General features: G+C 40.3%; 2 long non-coding RNA genes and 1 pseudogene across 2 annotated transcripts; 1 reads left to right on the top strand and 2 right to left on the bottom strand.

The window, feature by feature from the left end:
- Window positions 1,635-3,490, bottom strand: LOC110435147. Its single transcript, XR_002452825.1, has 3 exons — window positions 2,653-3,490; window positions 2,511-2,562; window positions 1,635-2,377 (listed from the first exon to the last, which is right to left on the bottom strand). It is a non-coding gene; the product is annotated as an uncharacterized LOC110435147 (long non-coding RNA).
- LOC110434553 lies at window positions 5,754-6,504 on the top strand. The gene is made up of 2 exons (XR_002452065.1): window positions 5,754-5,881; window positions 6,263-6,504. It is a non-coding gene; the product is annotated as an uncharacterized LOC110434553 (long non-coding RNA).
- On the bottom strand, window positions 6,593-11,762 carry LOC8071683 (annotated as a pseudogene).

The following is an 18,803-nucleotide window of genomic DNA, read 5'->3' as shown; positions in this document are numbered from 1 at the left end:
CGACTAGGAAGTTAGGGTTTAAAAGAGTTGTGTGATGCTTATATACATGACTTAGAATATATTCAATGGTCATGATCTATCCTCAAAGCATCAGATGATAGAAATAATCGTGCCAACGTCGTGCCAGTCTATTAACCGCACCGTGCCCGTGTCGGCACTGCGGGCCGAAGTTGTGGCCCAGGCACGGTACTACCACCGGACCGTGCCGTGCGTGAACTATACTTTTTAGTGTCGTGGTCGGGCCGGCTTGTGTTAGAAATCTATAGTCATCGCCGACGTCGACGCAGAGATATGTGAACAGCCTTGACTGAAACAAAAAACCTATTGAAATTCTCTATATGCATTATGCATTTATTCCTATGGTCAGGCTCGGAAATACCCAACATTCAACTAATTATAATCCTAGAGACCTAAACAATGAGATGACTTGTGGTAGTCATTTGGTGTTTCAAACAAACCTCATTTAAGATGAGGCCCCATTTTGAATTTGAACACATTGTTTCATGGTAATCTCTGCTGTGTAAACTCATTGTTTCCAATGGAATTCTGGTGGAATTCTTGCACTCAAAACAGGGCCTGACGCCGCATCCACTTCGACCATTTCTCGTGGATCAGCGGTTTCATAACTGCATTTTCTTTGCAGCTCGTCTGGTCCATTTGCAGATTATTATTACTGCAATTGTTGCTACTAGTTGTATATATTACTAGTACTACTTTTGAGTTCAATATGCCTAAAATTCATGCTTTGCTTCTGGTACTCAGGGCTGATTCTAAATCGCAGTTCATTCGTACAGGTCGATGGCTTGGTTCAGACGGAGGCATAAAACTGCCATATCTATTTGCCCGCCCTCGTCAACCTTGGTTATCTTTGAGGTGAAGCTGGGTATATTATCAACGCTGATCTGTGAATTAGGTATCCAACTATGTTTGATACCACAAATAATCTGCGAATTTCATTCTATATTTTCGCGTCTTCTCTATGGTCCCAGTAGTGAGAACAAACACTCTGAGACACTGCATGGTCCTGTCAGCATTGCGTACATGTGTGTAATATATGTATTTAATATCGTAGCAATAATCGTCATTTCTGTTGTGAGAGCATATGAGTAATACCCTTTTTGTTGGCTATGCTATTGCTATGGTATATTATCAACGCTAATCTGTGAATTAGATATCCAATTATTTCCGTCTCTGACGTCAGGGCAATGGGAATTAGATATCCTACTTGCTCGATCAAAGTCCCCGGTTCATGCATATGAATATGCATTGATGAAATCAGCAAAGAAAAATGCTACACCTGTACATGCACCGTATGATTTTGTTCACTAGCTTGCGTTGTACAGCGTTGTTATGTTGTCCTGATGACGTGTTCTCTTCTTGTTTTCCCCCCTCCACTCGACAGATTGGTATGCCTGGGGACGAGCATAAGTGATCCGAGCAGGGGCAGGGACTCTTCTTGTTTTAACCAAAACTAGTATATTGCCCGTGCTAACGCTACGGCAATATTTAGCTATATGCAAATTAGAAATGAATTATCATAATCGAAAAAATCTTGATAATATTGCAAAGTGTCATTGTTGGCTTGAAATTTCAAAGACCAACAAATTAAAATCAAAAGTGTACTAACAGGTGGCTGCATGCATGTACATATGAACAAAAGAAAATATCGAGGAAGACATATGGCCATCAGTCACCTAAAAAAAGAAGGCTCCGTGAATGTTCCTTGCCGCTATTGTGCCCAAAAATTGCATGGCTTTCTTCAAAAGTTAGTAGAGCAAAAGCTTGATTAAAAACTATAAGATGCACTGCTATTGCTAGCAATACCTCTGGAAGATGAGCCGACAGAAACCTGTTAGGATTTTCGAATTAAAACCAGGACACAAAGCTTGGAGCCTGATAACCGGTTAGGTTCGAATGTTTGCTCTGCTAGTGTTTCATGAGATGACTTTGCATATGCTGCATCTTTAGCTGAATACACACATATTTTTTTCTGATGAAAAAAATCTTATTTGCTTCAAAATAACAATAGCATAGTAAATTTTGCCTAGCCATTACTGAGAACCACAGGAAATGCTATTTAAAGTCTTGTCCAAACAAAACAAAGTACGCCTCACATTCTACAAGGAAAAAAATGGGACAAGCAATTTATACAGTAAGTTAAATTTCAGTCATGCAATGTTACAGAACAAGCAATCCAATTTATGAATAATCAAACTAAAGAACATAACTGCACATTCTGCAATCTACAAGAAAAAAATGGGACATGAAAACATCACCACGTCCATCCTGACGATCTTGAATCTGCTGCCACATTGATGTCCAAATTCAAATCTCCCAGCTTGATGTCGCAGTCCCACCGCAGTGGTCTCGTATGTCTCTGCCCAAATCCAAATCCATCAGCTGGATGCAAGCCCAAATATAAATCCCGTTGTAGAAATCAAGTCCCTATATAACCAAATCGAGATGCTCACAGTTGAATTCATCTAAACTATAATAATGCATAAGAATACCTTCTCTTTCCAGTATCTAGTTGGCACACAACAATAACTCCCTCCAAAACACCTAATAGAAACATTGTTATTGAGAAGTACAGGTCTTCCACGAAGAGTTAAAATTGACATACACAGAGGTAAATGAATCAGTAAGCCAAACCTAAGAACAAGTATGCTCCATCAGAAGAATAATTGAGAAACTTCACGCAGCTTGAATGCCAATGTCATGTCGTGTAAGTATCCGCATCATTATCACCCATAAAACCATGTCTTCCTTCATCCTCTTTGTATTTTACATTACTTTCCATTTACACAATAGACAAGGTTGGCTTACAAGCGAATTTTGTTTGGTGGCCGGTTGGAATCTTTAGGACCAGATTGCTATCTTCAGTATTTGGATCCATATCCGTGTTCTTCTCTTGTGTATGTGCATAAGCAAGGACCCATCAGCTACTATTAGCAAATATGAGGAGCGGTGAGGGGTGCACTTTCCTTGCTTGAGTGTGTGCATCTGAAGCCAATCCTTTGAATGAGGCCATGAGTCCCATGACCGATCCAGGGATGCAAAAGTTCGCAGCTGCAGCCAAGAACTACCTCCATTGTCTCCTATGGGTTGAGCGACGTGTTGGTGTCCTCTGCGGCAGTGACCGATGATGGTACCTGTGCACGGTGCCAGGTCCGGGACCAGGGGCGGACGCCCGGCTTTGGCCACACCGGGTTGTGCCGTCAATGATCAAAGCGATGATGGGGACCCGTCCAGTCTGCGTCCGCACCGCACCGCCGTATCATGCGTAAGGTACGCACCCATGACATGGACGCAGCCAAGGACCTCAGCCTTCTCTGTGCGCCGGGAAACCAGCCGTGGCGGCGCCACATCCACCGGGGGGGTCTCACTTCGGTCGGGCGACTGCGAACGTTGGGCGAGGCGAACGCGACCGGGCGTCGATGGCCACGACTGGAGCGTGAGGACACGACGGAGGGGAAGTTGAAGCGGCGAGGTGGGAGTCACATGTCTTTTGGGGGGAAAAGGAGGGAGAAGCAGGTATCGAACCCTGGCCGCTGGTGTTGGCGCTGGGCGTGGGCGATGGCGGCGGGCTGAGTGGAGGAGGACCATACACGCGATCATGCCCGTTAGATTTGAGTGAGTAATGAGAGAGATTGCTGAGCAGCAATCTAGACGGTTGGTTTTTATGTTGTTGTTTTTCTGGGTACATTTTCTGGGGTGTGTGGAGAAGGAGCATCTCAGTGGGAGAAGTTTTATTTGGTAGACTTAGCGATGAAATTGTTGGTGCATTAGTAGGGTAGAAGACTACAGTTTTTGATTTTTTTTAGCCCCCCCTCCCCCCTCCACACCCCGAGAGCAACACAGCTTCGCCCCTGCCCTCAATCTGGGACTCCTCTCACCCTTAGCCACATGACCTCTTCCTCTCGCTTCTCTCATCGCCTATCTTTCTCTACGTCGAATCCGCCCCTTCCTCTCATCTCTCTCTTTCACTCTCCACTCAAGATCCACTTGTCCAATGTTGGATTTCCCTCTCGATCGCCGCCTCTCTTAGCACGACGGAGAATTCCTAGGCGAAGATGTGGTGGCAGAGCCGAGGCTTTGAAGGGATATTGCAACATGTCCTCTAGGTTATGGCACCATGGTAGTGTGGTTGTCTCGGCCGAGAGCATGAAGGGACGGCACGGCCAACGGCTAAAATAATGCTGCCATAGCATGTAACCAATCTTGTCTTGCTATTGGTCAAGTTCAAAATTAACGAAAAAACTGTCTCTAAACAAAAGTTTAAGAACCAAAACAATCATTTTTGTGGTTGAGGGATGAAATTGGGTTTAGGGAAAGTAACCCTCTAAATTAGTATTTAAATTACTCACCCCGACATTAGATAGATAATTCAAATTACTCTTAAATTTACATCTAAACTGTCACTTTTTCTATTATTGAAAACAAATTAAAATATTACCTCAATATATTTAAACTACCAAAAACAATATGCTATTATGAAAAATTCTAAATAACTTTAAATCACTTGTGCACATACAAACAGTCGCGATCTAAATGATCATACATGTGTAATTTTGCAGAATAACTATACATGCATGTGTGGATGATAAATTTAGCATATTTTTAGGTTTGAGCCATCAAAAAATTGTTATTTTAAGGACTCACATATGAATTTAAATGATTATACATGTTGTGTAATTTTGCAGAATAAGTATACATGCATGTGTGGAAGATAAAATTTAGTATATTTTTAGGTTTGGGCCATCAAAAAAATTGTTGTTTTAAGGACTCACATATGAATAACGCTAGCAACGCACTTAAAACTATATTTAGTATCAATGACAACAAATATGTAAGTTGTTAATTTGCAAAAATTATGTATTTTAGTTGAAACATTATGTCATATCTATGCTGATGGCATAACTGTAAGCACTCTATTCAATGTTTTCATAAACGCTAAACGGTAAACAGTCGGTCACCTACCGTTTAGCCATTATTCGGGCTAAACAGTCCATTAAATGGGCTAAACGGTCAATTAAACGGACTAAACAGATGATTAAACAGAAACGGTGTATCATTGTGTAGCGTTTATACGACGTTTAAACGGTCTAAACGGCCGTTTAGGCGAACGGTGACTCTATTTCACAGAAACTATACTACATGTATAATTTTTCGATAGAGAAAATTGAATAACTTTAGTGGCGGAGGATGTCAATGTAGACCAAAGGTAGCAATTACCATCATGGTTTTAAAGTTTTCTAGAGTAAATAATAATTATTATTATTAAGCTTAAATATTAACGTTCTTTTGAGGTTAGCAATTAGCCCTAGATTTTACTTCAGGTTCCTTTGTTGATCTTCAGTGGAGTGATTCATGTGGAAAAAACCATTATTTATACCATCGATGTAATTAAGAGAGCGGTATAGGATATAATAATATCCTTATATTTACTCAAAGAATCTGAATGAATGGTACAATATGCACAATGGTTTTAATTTAACATGCAGATAAAATGAAACCGAGCGCGCGGCCCGCACACAGTTTCCTTCCTTCTCTCATCCATGCACGCATGCATGCAGCCTCTGTAACCGCACACCTTTTTCTTCCGGCTTCCATTGCACCCAATTTTTTTTCTTCCGGCCTAACTGATTTGGCGCGTATGAAAAATATTTTGGCAAGTGGCGCCACTAATTGCTCGTTTGTGCTACTATAACTAGGCAATGCCTTTTTTATGCACAACTGACAGCACATTCCTTTCTCTAACCTTCCTTCTTCAATTGAGCACCATGCCTGGTTTAGACTTGAATGGGAAAGAGATTGAGGAATTTCAGGGAGACACATGATTTGAACTACTATGATTATGGTTGGGACTCCGGCAACGAAGGTAATAACTTGATATCACCGAGAGTTTTCTTTTTCTATATGTTTTCATTGTACGAGCTAAGAACCCTCCTATATCTTAGACTTCCACTCGTTCACTCAATAGAGTAGTTTTGAATATCCAATTGTCGTCACAATATAGCAATTAGGTACAGAATATGGGGGAAAAAGCTAGAAGAAATAGTCCCTTATATGTTCGCAAAAAAAAAAGAAATAGTCCCTTATACTATATATATGCATCTCCTCTAAAAGTTTGTGCCTTCAAATAACGAAATTGAATTGGCTTATCTTCCCTCTAGAACTGTAAGAGTTACACTATTCTTTGAGTTTTGAGTATTGCCCCTTCTTTGTTCTACTTGAGTATTTGTATGTGGAAAATATGCAGGTTCATTTGGAAAGGGAAGTATGATGCTTTGATTCTCCAACATGAACAAAACGGACGACATGAGTGGCCTATCGTTGGGGTTGTCCTGCACACACAAGAGTCCGATATGGATGCAAAGCAAAGCTTCATCTGGTGTACAGCTATTGATAATACTTGAGTCCACCAAATCATTTGCTTTCCCTTCCTTCAACAGATTCCATGCATGAAATAAATTGAATCAATAGTTGAGTGAGGTTGTGAGATTCTAAGAACTTTGATGTTTGTCATTTGCTAATTTAGAAAAGTATACTCACATAAACAGTAAGGTTTTCAAAATCCAATATTGGATCAGAAGAGCTTATCTTCAGACCACTTACAACCTCCAAAGTCAAGATACCGAAGCTATACACATCAGACTTGACAGAAAATTTGCCTCTAAGTGCATATTCAGGAGCCATGTAGCCGCTGTTGATATTTTTACCATGAAGAATTTTTTTGTCTTAGTTTAACGTTTAAGCAAATTTTGTTAAAATAAAGAGCACTCACTATGTCCCGACGACCCTCTTCGTATTTTCATTTTGTTGGTTGTCACCAAACGTCCTTGCCATGCCAAAGTCCGCTATTTTGGGTCTCATTTCTTCATCCAACAGAACATTGCTTGCTTTGAGATCCCTATGAATTACCTTTAGTCTGGAATCTTGATGAAGGTATAGAAGCCCTCTGGCAACTCCTTTGATTATGTTAAAACGTGTTGGCCAATCTAGCATAGTTTTCCTTGTACTGCCTATAAAGAAAAAACATTTCTTACTAACTAGTTTATATGGTTCATGAACTTGTCATGAGATATTAGAGCTTACTGAAAATGTGAGCATCTAAGCTGTTGTTAGGCATATACTCAAAAATCAATAGCTTTTCATCTCCCTCTATGCAGCAACTGAGAAATCTAACCAAATTTCTATGTTGTAGCCTGGCAATTAAAATAATTTCATTTCTGAATTCCACTATCCCTTGCTCAGAATCCCTATGGAGCCTTTTGATGGCAATTTCTTGGCCATCTAACTTTGCCTAACAATTTAAACGGAAAATAGATTAGAAAATATAATCGCAATTCAAGAGAAAAATGTAAAAATGAAAATATTAAATATATGATATTTCTTGACATCATCCTAATAACTAGATGGCGTACATACCTTGTAAACTTTGCCAAAACCTCCTTGTCCTATCATAAATGAGTTGTGGAAGTTATTTGTCATAGCTATGACATCTTTCAAACTAACAACCGGAAATTCTAAGCCTTCAGCAGCATTCACCTCTTTAAAGGCTAAAGTCTTGTGCTTTCTTCTTCTTTGTTTATTCCCTATCTCATAAAGTTCAAGAAAATTTCACCGGTATAAGTGCAATATAGTACATCGAATTATTTAATGAAATAACAATATAAAATTATATATATATATATATACACACACACACACATACAATTGTCAGCGAATACACACCTTTGCCGGCTTTGGTCTTAAAAACACATATCAGAAAGAATATGCATGTCAGCAGAACACTTGCTGAAATTGGCAGTATAATCTTCACTGTCCTTCTATCCTTCTTTCTACCTTGAGAAGAAATATGTAGTTAATTATGAACCAAGCATGAGGACATATTTTGATTTTATTATTAGTTGTTGTACAAAGTTTGATCTGCATGCTAAACTAAGACCCTAGTGCATATTTGTTGATGCTCGCTACAGCAAAAATAAACCGTCAATTGCGCCACTTATCCTTAAAATCAATCATAACATAGGTTTAGAGGTTTGAAACTAACGAATTCTACAAGTCTTGGTGAATATTTTGCATGAAGGTTGATTTATCCAGAAAACAACACCAAATGGGCCATACTATTGTTGGAAAATCAAGATGATCTGCAACAAAATTGACTCCACTAGCCTTACATCCACCATCCACGACTTACCGCCAAAGATCGACGACAGATGAGGCTAGAAGGGGTCTGATAACCCCTAGGTCGGCTGATCGACCAACGGGATTCTCCTGTTTGCCCCTCATTGAACGTGGATCCTCCACTGACATTGAGGATCAATCTTCACCATGCATCGAAGTCGGTTTGTATTGGAGGGACAAGATGGAGTTGACCATGGATTTATGGGCCCACAAAGTGTCGGGTGCCCCTATAAAAGGACCCCTAGAACCCCTCCAGGAAGACATTCGATTCATTTGAGTCTAACCAACTTCATAGAAGAGAAGAGCTCCTAGATAACTATAGAGAATTAGCATAGCCTAGTTAAGTTAGATCAAAAAGAGTCGAGCTTATGCTCGGCTTCTGGATCTAGTCACCGGAGGCTTGGGATAGCCCTTGTATCCATTACATTTATCTTATATCATGACTACATGACTTTGATATTCATCTGTATTATGCTCTTAGTTATCATATTCATAGTTTGCTTTGATTATATGTTTAGTATAGTCAAAGTTATCATTATATCTATGCACATGATCACGGAGCGCTCAACTTAGTATATGAACGGGTTGAGTAGCCAAAATTTATGTATGCATGGTGTTTATACATTGTTTTGCCTGTGGATATCTCCTGCATTGTGGTAAGTGTGGTAGATCGTGCGGGTGACAACCTCATTGCCTCTCTGCAGTGCACCCCTCCCTGTCTGTAGGTCTTGTAGGACGACGAAGGAAGTATATTTTGCTATGCTCCTTCTTAGAGATATCCCTTATGCATAAGTGTAAAGATAATCGTTTGTTATTGCTAAGTATATAAATATCATGGTAGTGCTTTGACTTGTAACTAGAATAACTTAGAAATTTATCTCACTGTTATTCAACTTAGACTATCTATTGCTATTTTTGGGGGTCTCTCTTAATGTTATGCTTATCATATACAAATATCTTTTTGTTTACCCCTGTTTAGAGTAAGTGTTTGGTTTCTTGATCCATAAGTACAACTTTATCAATCTCTTTACTAGCATAGTTCCTCTTGTGATAAAATATAAATATCGATACCTAGAATAGTTCCGATGAAATGCTCTGATGAAATGCTACAATGATATTTTGTGCATTTGCAGACTTCTTGTTTTCTTATTTGCACTTATAAATACCAACAATGTTCTACCTTTCATTCAAAATTCTTTGAGTAAATATAAGGATTGTCTTAGGCTACACTTTTAATTACATTATTGATGGTATAAATGCATAGTTGTTTACACATGAATCACTCCACTAAAGATCAACGAATGAAGCTTGAAATTAGATCTAGTAGGGGCCAATAGTGCTACCTCAAGAGAACATTAATATTTATGCTTCGCAATTGCTACCTTGGTCTACACTAACATCCTACACCACTAAAGATATTCAATTTTCTCTATCCAAGAATTATACACGTTGTAGAAATTCTTTATAAAAAAAATCTTATGTGAGTCCTTAAGAGAACAATTTTCTTGATGGCATAAACCTAAAAGAAATATACATTTATCATCCGCACATTCATGCATAGTTAATCTGCAAAATTGCACAACATATATGTTTGTTTAGATCAGTTTTTTACATATACATTTGTGTGTTGGGGGTGTTTGTGTGTGCACGAGCAATTTAAAATTTTGATAATAGCATATATTTTTTTTTATAGATGATTGAGGTGAAACTTTGATTTTTTTTAATAACAAAGTGGTAGTTTATATGCAAATTTAAGGGTTTTTCTTAAATATAGCAAGATGGGTAATTTAAATGCTAACTTAATATAAACAGTGAATGAATATGATTTAAACTATGAGAATTAATAAAACAATATTCCTATTCTATCTCACCACAAGAATAAAGAAAATGAACAAAATACTAAAGACACAACTGACAGCCTTCTTAACGTTACTAATTAATTCGAGGCTTTCAGTGGAGAATCCATATGTTAATTCTCATCATAAGACATAAAAGGGGAAAAAACCCTAAATCCGCAAAATTATTATTGACAATAATAGCTATTGAATCTATTATGAGAAATATTATTGATTATTAATTCAAACAGTGAATGAATTATGAATTACATATAAACAAATGACAGGGTATTGTTTTACTGAAAATTAGTGGAAAGATATGTGATGCCAAGGATAAGAATGCATGAGGGTACCTGTATCGAGGCCAGAAAGCCGGAGATGCAGCGTCTCGTCTCCGGCTTCATCATCGACCCCAATCTTCTCTGCGTCGATGAGCTCCCCGACCCACAGCAGACACCTGGTGGAATCCCCATTGATGGTGCTGGTGTTCAGGTTGGCATACGCGTAAGCCACGCAGGAGCAGTTGCCGCTGCACTCCGCCGCGCACTCGTCGTGGCTCCTGTTCCTGACGTGCACGAACCCGTCCGGCGCTTTCATGCCCGGGAGCGCCAAGAAAACGGTCACCATCCCCACCGCATGTCAGCGCTTGTCTTCGCCGGCATCCCCGCGAGAAGTTGCCGCGGCTCCAGTCCTCGCTGCTCGTCGGCTCGAAGCCGTCCAGGCACTTGCATGCCGGGACTGCCGCTGCCGCTGCGCCGCCGCCGTCGGTGTTGTCGCAGTAGCCGAACGGGCCGCAGTAGCCGTAGCGGCTGCACTCGTTAGGTGGCCACGCTATGAGCTCATCCCATCGCAAGGAGGCATTGTTCCAGCTTTGTACTCGCAGCTTGCCGGTGTAGCTCATCACGTACCGTGCGCGCGAGACGCCGTCGGAGACGCTGAAGCCCATGTAGATCTCGCCGTCGCCGGCGTTCACGCCCAGGTAGACATGGGCGCTGATGTTGGCCATGTAGTGGATGGAGGACCTGTAGCCCGTCCACACGGTGCTGCGCCAGAGGGGGCGCGACCCGTTCCCCACCTGGTCGAGGCCGTAGGTGAAGCTCCCCGGCGACGGGTCGCTGGGACTCTTCCATGAAACGAGGCGATCACCGCCACCGGAGGTCATCCGGAACCGGAATTTCATGCCGGGGATGAACGAGTCGGTCGGGTGGTCGAAGCTCTGCCACAGCGTGGTGCCGTCCGGTGACCGGAGAACGAGGCACCCCTCGTTCGTGAGCGTGGCTACTGTACCGCCAGTACCAGCCGGCGTGTCAGCGACAGCGGCTACGTTGGTCGCCCAAACAACGCGGCCGTCGGCATCGGACAAGACGAGGTTGGAGGTGTTGGTCACGGCGAGCGCCGGGGCGGAAACGGAAGAACCAGAGCCGCCAGTGGCAGTCGTCAGCGGGGTTTCCCGGTTGGCGACCCACACCACGGTCAGCTCGGGGATGCCGTTGTACCATATGCCGAGGTACAGCTTGGCCGGAGTTGAGTTGGCGGGGGAGAAGAAGCCTAGCGAGAAGGAGCCGCCATCCGAGACGATGACACCGCCAGCAGAGAGTGGCTTTCCGACGACAAGCCGGTCGTCGGAAGAGCACGACGACGGCAGCGAGAGGAAGAGGAATAAGACGACGGCGGTGGGGCAAGCCGACATCTTCATCAGGCCGTCGTCGACGTCTTCGGGGGTGTTCTCCCAACAAGCTTGCCTGGACACTAAGCCTAGCTACTTGGTTTGCATTGCCTTTTGACGGCACACGGTGCAGGTGCACGCAGCAACGACGAAGCTTCAAAGAACCATAGCCATCGTTGGATTATTCTTTAGGCCCTGTTTAGTTACTTCCAAAAAAAATTTTCATCCATCCCATCGAATCTTTGGACAAATGCATGGAACATTAAATGTAGATAAAAAAATAAACTAATTACACAGTTTGGTTGAAAATCGCGAGACGAATTTTTTAAGCCTAATTACTTCATGATTAGCCTTAATTGCTACAGTAACTCATATATGCTAATAATAGATTAATTATACTTAATAGATTTGTCTTACAGTTTCCTGACGAGCTATGTAATTTGTTTTTTTATTAGTTTCTAAAAACCCTTCCCGACATTCTTCCGACATCCGATGTGACACCCAGAAAAATTTTCTCCACCATCTAAACAGGGCCTAATATATAGTCTGTAGCTAGTTTATTTCGCCTTAATTTCTTCTAGTCCAGGCATCGCTGAATTCAACATTCAGGCTTGCATACGTGTTGTTGAAACTGTTGGTAGGTATGTAGGATAACAATGATATTGCCGAGCCACGCTGAGATCGGGCCGGCCGGTTTATAATGTATTGTTTGTGGGTAACGACCATATATTGTGCCCGCTCATTAGGACCTTGGACTTTGGACTAGGATTCATGCTTTTAATCTATATCTATATCTATATCTATATCTATATCTATATCTATATCTATATCTATATCTATATCTATATCTATATCTCTTATAAAGATAAATCCCACTAGCTATTTCTCTTGTTAGCATCTATTAGAACATTCCACTAGCACATTCAACTATCTTGCCATGTAAAGTGTATACATCTCAGCATCCACTAACACATGCCATTATATCTTCATTCAAGATATTGCTGCATCACCAACATCATACATATACATCTCTTTGATTCTTAGTGATTAACATTCTAACATATTTATATTCCTTCTTTATACCCGCGACAATACAAGGGGAATCCTCCTAGTTATATTATTGTACTAATTTTCAGTTTATATTATATGGACCTTGGACCGAGACTGTAATACCCGATTTTAAGGACAAAACCAGATATGCACCATATGAGTCTTAGAAGTCAAATCTCACATATAGCTACAAATAAGGTGTAATATCAAAAGACAATGCACAAATATAACTTACTTAGTATAAAAGGGATAACCTTTGATAGCAAACAGCAGATAGACAACTCCAACTTCGGGTATTAACTTCTCTCTACAGGATGACTGGTTGATCACAAGCCTAAACTTCTCCTGAGATTTGGGGGAAATAGCAAGAGTGAGTCCATGTCGAACTCCACAAGTATAGCAACTAGATTGTATAGCTCCCACAATCTCATGATCAATGTGACATAAGTAATGTAAAGCATTAAATAATAAATAATGAACATATATAACACACAAGAATCATCATCGTCGACGCAAGAATCCCCAAGGCCGCTCATGACCGTGAGCACGGCTAGTATACCAGTTTTACACTCTGCAGAGGTTGTACATCTTTACCCATGAGTCATGATTTACCCTTTCGCCCGAGGTGATCAGCCTCTTAACCCACTTCCAAGGAAGGTCGGCAGGGATCACTATGAAGCCTTTCAAAAGTTCGTCTAACATGTTAGGGCCGCAAGGTTTCCTTTGCGCGCAGATATAGATACCCCCCTTCCAAATGGCACAATGACGCGCAGCCTATACACATAAGGACAGGGGCTCGCACTATACCCAAAACGGTTCAGCCCCTCCGCCCTTTCGGGTAACCTCTAACAAGCTAGAAAAGGTCTTCATACTGAGCTAAAGCCAGAGCCATTATAGCCCTCATGGTTGCACTGTTGTCCCGGTTATCACTTACAGATAAATCATCAAGTGGCTAAAAAGTCATTTTTATCATTTATTACTTAACATCAATCTAGTCACACGATCATGGTCATAGAAATAAAATCCAAATGCTATACTTGCCTTAACCCAGATGCTCTTGCTTATCCTTTTGTTTCTGCTGGTCTCGCTTGTCCAAGGCTCTGACCTTGATCACCAAAAACTGCTCTCCGACTAAACTAGTCGATCATCGATCATCAACACACAAACAACCGAATAAAATATACACGAAGCAAACAAGGCTACAATTAGAACAGTACACCATTCATATAAAAACAGTATAGAGAGTTCATAAAAAGATTCTACGCACCGCTACAATATCATAGACGTAAAGGTCACGAAAATCGGAGCTAAAACGGAGAAGTTATGAATTTTCTAAGATTTTATATAGAAAAGTAATTAATTAATTAGGATCACGAAAATAAAAAGTTTCAAACTGAGAAAACAATGTTACTAACATGTAGAGCTCATTAAAACGAACCTAACGCAATTTGAATGGGTCAAATCGGAGTTAAAATGAATATTTTATGGCCAAAAGAAAGTCAGTGGCAATTCCGTAAATAGTGAAAACGTATTTTTAATCTAAAACCGATCTGTTTGTATTTTTCAAACTGAAAGATAAAGTGATTGGGGCTTACGTTAGTGGACAGGGAGTTGGTTCACCGGCAGCAGCCGTCCGTTCGTAGATGTCGTGTATAGGCGAGACGATGGCGATCACGTTGTAGAGAAGAAAATATAAATTTTATTTTACTACTTTAGGAATTCTCAAATTAGAGGCTTCCCATATGATAGTCTTTGATGTGCTTTGCCTAAGGGGTTGGTACATATATATATAGGGAGAAAAACTCCCCACCTCCACGTCAACTAGCGATATGGTACTAATTGATTTGCAACCTTCATCTTTACTAATAGGCCTAATTAATTATTAAAGCCCATTAGTAAATAACTACATGGTTTTTGGGATTTATTATGGGCTTTGACGTTGGAAAAATAATAAGAGATTTATTATTTTTCGGAATTAATTATTTTCATTGATAAAATAATTCTAGAAAAGTTTAGAATTAGTAGTTAAGCCACGAAAAATACTCCGAAAGCTCCGAAAATTCGAGAAAAATTCTCAGAGATATTATAGAACATGGGGAACCCGAATAAAGTTTTTGGAGCTCATGATAAGATTATTTAGAGCATCTAAAAATTAGATCATGCTCACAGAAAAGTGAGAACATAAGATGGAAAAATTCCGGAAAAGTTTGTAGAGAGTGCTTGATGAACGAGGAACTAAAAGAAGTGCTTTGAGTGACAAAGAAAATATTTTAGAAAGGTCCTAATAAAAATTTGAGCTTAGAAACAAGGAATTTGGTTGTAGATAAAAGATAAATACGTGCCGAATAAGGAAGATCAATCTACTAAATGTATTTTAAATTTTTTTTTACTATCAACACATAAAGGAGCAACAAGCATCACATCAAAACATATGCACCAGCATGTATGCATAATAATATTACTAAGCCTTATGATAAATTTTAATTTAATGAAAAATATTATTTTTCCTATATTTTCATGAGCACAAAAATACATAATTAAACTATTTTAGCCCTATTTCAAAAGAAGCAATTTTTTAGGGTGTTACAGAGACTAGCATAGTACTAGGAGAAGTGGCTTTTGTTTACAGAAGCGCGAGAGCCTTTCCTAATGGATGAAGATATCCGTGGCCGATGTCGTGTCTTCTTCCTCCTAGTCAGCGCCGCCCCCACCCCTACCCACTTCTGCTGGCACTCTGTCGCCGCCGCCCCACCCATCTCCCACCACCGCCGGCCCCTCAACCCCGCCTTCCTCTAATCACAGGGCTAGTAACGACTACTATGACGAGATGCCCCGCTGTGCTAACCTTGTTCAACCACCATCTCCTATCGCCTAAATGGGTGGCACCCCCGCCGTCTTGCTAGCCATCACCCTCATGTTGCGATCATGGCCCGCCAAATCCTCTTATACACCCTCCATTGAGTAGATCTCCTCCCTAAACCCTAACCTCTAACCTAGACGACTCTTCTTCTTCCTCTCTGGTGGGACTTAGATGAGTTCACACGAGTACATGAACACAGGACTAATCCCATATTTGAGTTTGTGTTTCCTCATGTACACCTACAACTTGTGGACGACAAGACCCAACAGACCCCCAACCACACACTTGATGGTTAGAAACAACGGTTTTGAGCATGAAAGAAGGAAGTAGAACTAAACAGGCAGGCGTGGATTGGGTGGATTCTTTTGGTTCTCAAAAATAAAGATCATTTTAAAAAACAAGTTAATGAGGCTGTTTAGGGAAAACGAATCGAAGGTTGTTGCTTGAATAACCTCTGGTAAATTATTCTCTGTTTGGATCTAATAAACTATGAAACGTATGTCCCTTTGTGTCTCCTCTTTTCGTAATTTTCCAAAGAGGAGCAATGACAACTCAGATAGTCAACTGAAATCTCATTTGATACAACTCTGCTTCACTAGTGAAACATTTTATTTGGCTTCAGCTCCACAAACAGATTTATTGTTGGAGCTGAAATTGGTTTGATAAACCATTTGACATAAAAACTCTGCATACAAAACTTCTTAAAACATGCTCTCAAAAAGCCATGTAGGGCCCCACCAAAGCAAATTGAAGGTTGGAGAATAAGCTATTTCAACTTTTTATCCCACCCTAATCCTTCGTGAGAGCATATTTTAAGCAGCTTCATGTGAAGTTGTTGGAGAACCTGCGCCAAACGGGGACACTGTTGTTGTTCCAATCGTCCAAGCTAGAGGGTGCAAGGAGTGCTGGAGATGGTAGATGAGACACATTAGATGGGGCACGATTCTAGTGAGGAGCGTCATTAGTTAGGCCTTGTTTAGATTCAATTTTTTAGGATTTTGACACTTTAGCACTTTCGTTATTTGGCAATTATTGTCTAACCATGGACTAATAGACTCAAAAGATTTGTCTCGCAAATTACAGGCAAACTGTGCAATTAGTTACTTTTTATCTATATTTAGTGCTCTATATATGTGCCGCAAGATTCGATATGATGGGAAATCTTGAAAAGTTTTTGGATTTTAAGGTAAACTAAATAAAGCCTCATTCCAATGATCAAATGCAATAAAGGGGGCAAGGAGCACCCTAGACGGTAGAGGCTGCATTGAATGACGGTAGGGGTTGCACCCTAGACGCTAGAGGCAAGGAACACCCTTTTGTACTGTAACTAGTAGGAAACGCGTGCCCCTGCGCGCGAGTGCAAAAGAACATAGTTAGGTTCATTCATGGATGATTCATATATTTAAGTTGTCGGTGATTTACATAAGTAAGGTACAATGATCATTGAAAATATACAACTTGGATAAGTCTAGGCACTCGGTACAAGTCTTACTGTTTAACCAAGGAGCATAGGAGGTTGTAACTTCCCTCATGCTCAGCTGATAATAAACCCAGAAAATCATTCTCTGAATCTAGGAATATATTTGAGGACATCATGTGCAGCTATCTTTTTTTATTTTTATTTCATCGCAAAGCCTATGCATGGTCAAGAACATATATACCTTTAAACATGTGGCATCAGGAAGCATGGCCTATGATCCTTCGTGTACGTGGCCTCCTTCAACATGGGCAGCAGGGCCTGGAACACACAATCAGTTATCAGAGATAGTTGTTAAATACACAACCTGTTAGTATGTAGTTAGACAACGCAATTTTGGTTGAAGGAGAGGATAACGATATAAAGAATACACATTCATAGGATCCTGCATGTGTACATATAGGCAACCATATATAATGTAACACAGAGATAGAAGGTAGCTCTGCAACAAGCCAAAACAAATTTGTGATAAGTTTTGATGGGGTTTGATGAATAACCAAGGCAGAGGCGTCTACAAATGTATTAAGAAAATGGATCATGCGATTCGCCAGCGCAGTATGCTAAAGTCTGTGGTTATTCAAAGACGGACAGGAAAAGGTCAATAATACATACTGTTGAATTTGCCTTGTGTCATCTGAGGGAGCTGCTATAGCAAATGTGTTTGGCGGAGTAAAATTCTATGTGAGCCTTTCAATACCTAATAAAGGTTTCAAAACAGAGGCTTGTTGGTCAAATCTAGAAAAAGGTAATAGGTAAGGCAATATGTGTGTGCATTTCTGCACGGGACATGGCTGGGTAGGCGAAGGGGGAGATTAGTGCTGGTAATACACAGAACAAAAATATAGAGAAGAGAGAAAGGATAGTGAAATCACTGAAATAGGAACACGAATAAGAATTTCGAGCCGATTGCTAAACCATTTTTCTGATGGTGCATGATAACTGAACCACAGATGCCACATAGCACAGGTCACTGAGAGATTAACCTTGGGAAAGATTATAACAAAGTATCATAAAGTTTGTGATGAATCTAAATAACTTGTCCATGGTGAGGCTGTAGTCTTGTCATAGCAATATCCAAAAAAGGAAATGCAGAGGGCAAGACAAGGATAATGTACTTACCAAAATAAGATGATTCCACAATTTTGATTTGTCAATAGATCAATGCAAAATATTGACTGATCACTGAACCAACATGAACAAAAATTTTGTATCCAATTGGATAGAAGGTGACCCTAGCAAGTTAAATCTGTTATGCTTTCGTATGAGGATGTGTTTCACAGTGAGGCTATAGTCTTGCCATAGCAATATCTAAACAAAAAAGCAAATGTAGAGTGCAGTACAAGGACAATGTACTGACCAAAAAAAGATGAGACTATAATTTTGATTTGTCAGTAGATAGATGCAAAATACTGAACTTACTATACCTTTGAATTTTGTTATGCCTTCACATGAGAAGGCGGTGTTATCTGAAAGATGAAGTGATCAAAATTGGCAAGGAGAGGGCCGTGCACCAAACTGCAGATATTTGTTCCAATGATATATGCATTTCCATTTTGGAAGCAAAGAAAACACCAAACCTAAACGAGGAGGTACCTAATGAAACAAGGAAACAATTACTATATGAGTTCACAGAGAATGTTGTTAAAAGGAGCACACTGGATCAGAAGAAATTCAGATGTAAACATGTGTCAAATAAGGAGAAGGTAAAAATAGAGAACATACATC

Source organism: Sorghum bicolor, chromosome 4, assembly GCF_000003195.3.
Source record: "Sorghum bicolor cultivar BTx623 chromosome 4, Sorghum_bicolor_NCBIv3, whole genome shotgun sequence".
NCBI lineage: Eukaryota > Viridiplantae > Streptophyta > Magnoliopsida > Poales > Poaceae > Sorghum > Sorghum bicolor.
Note: the sequence above shows the minus strand (reverse complement) of the source record. Positions and strands in the feature narration are given on the sequence as shown.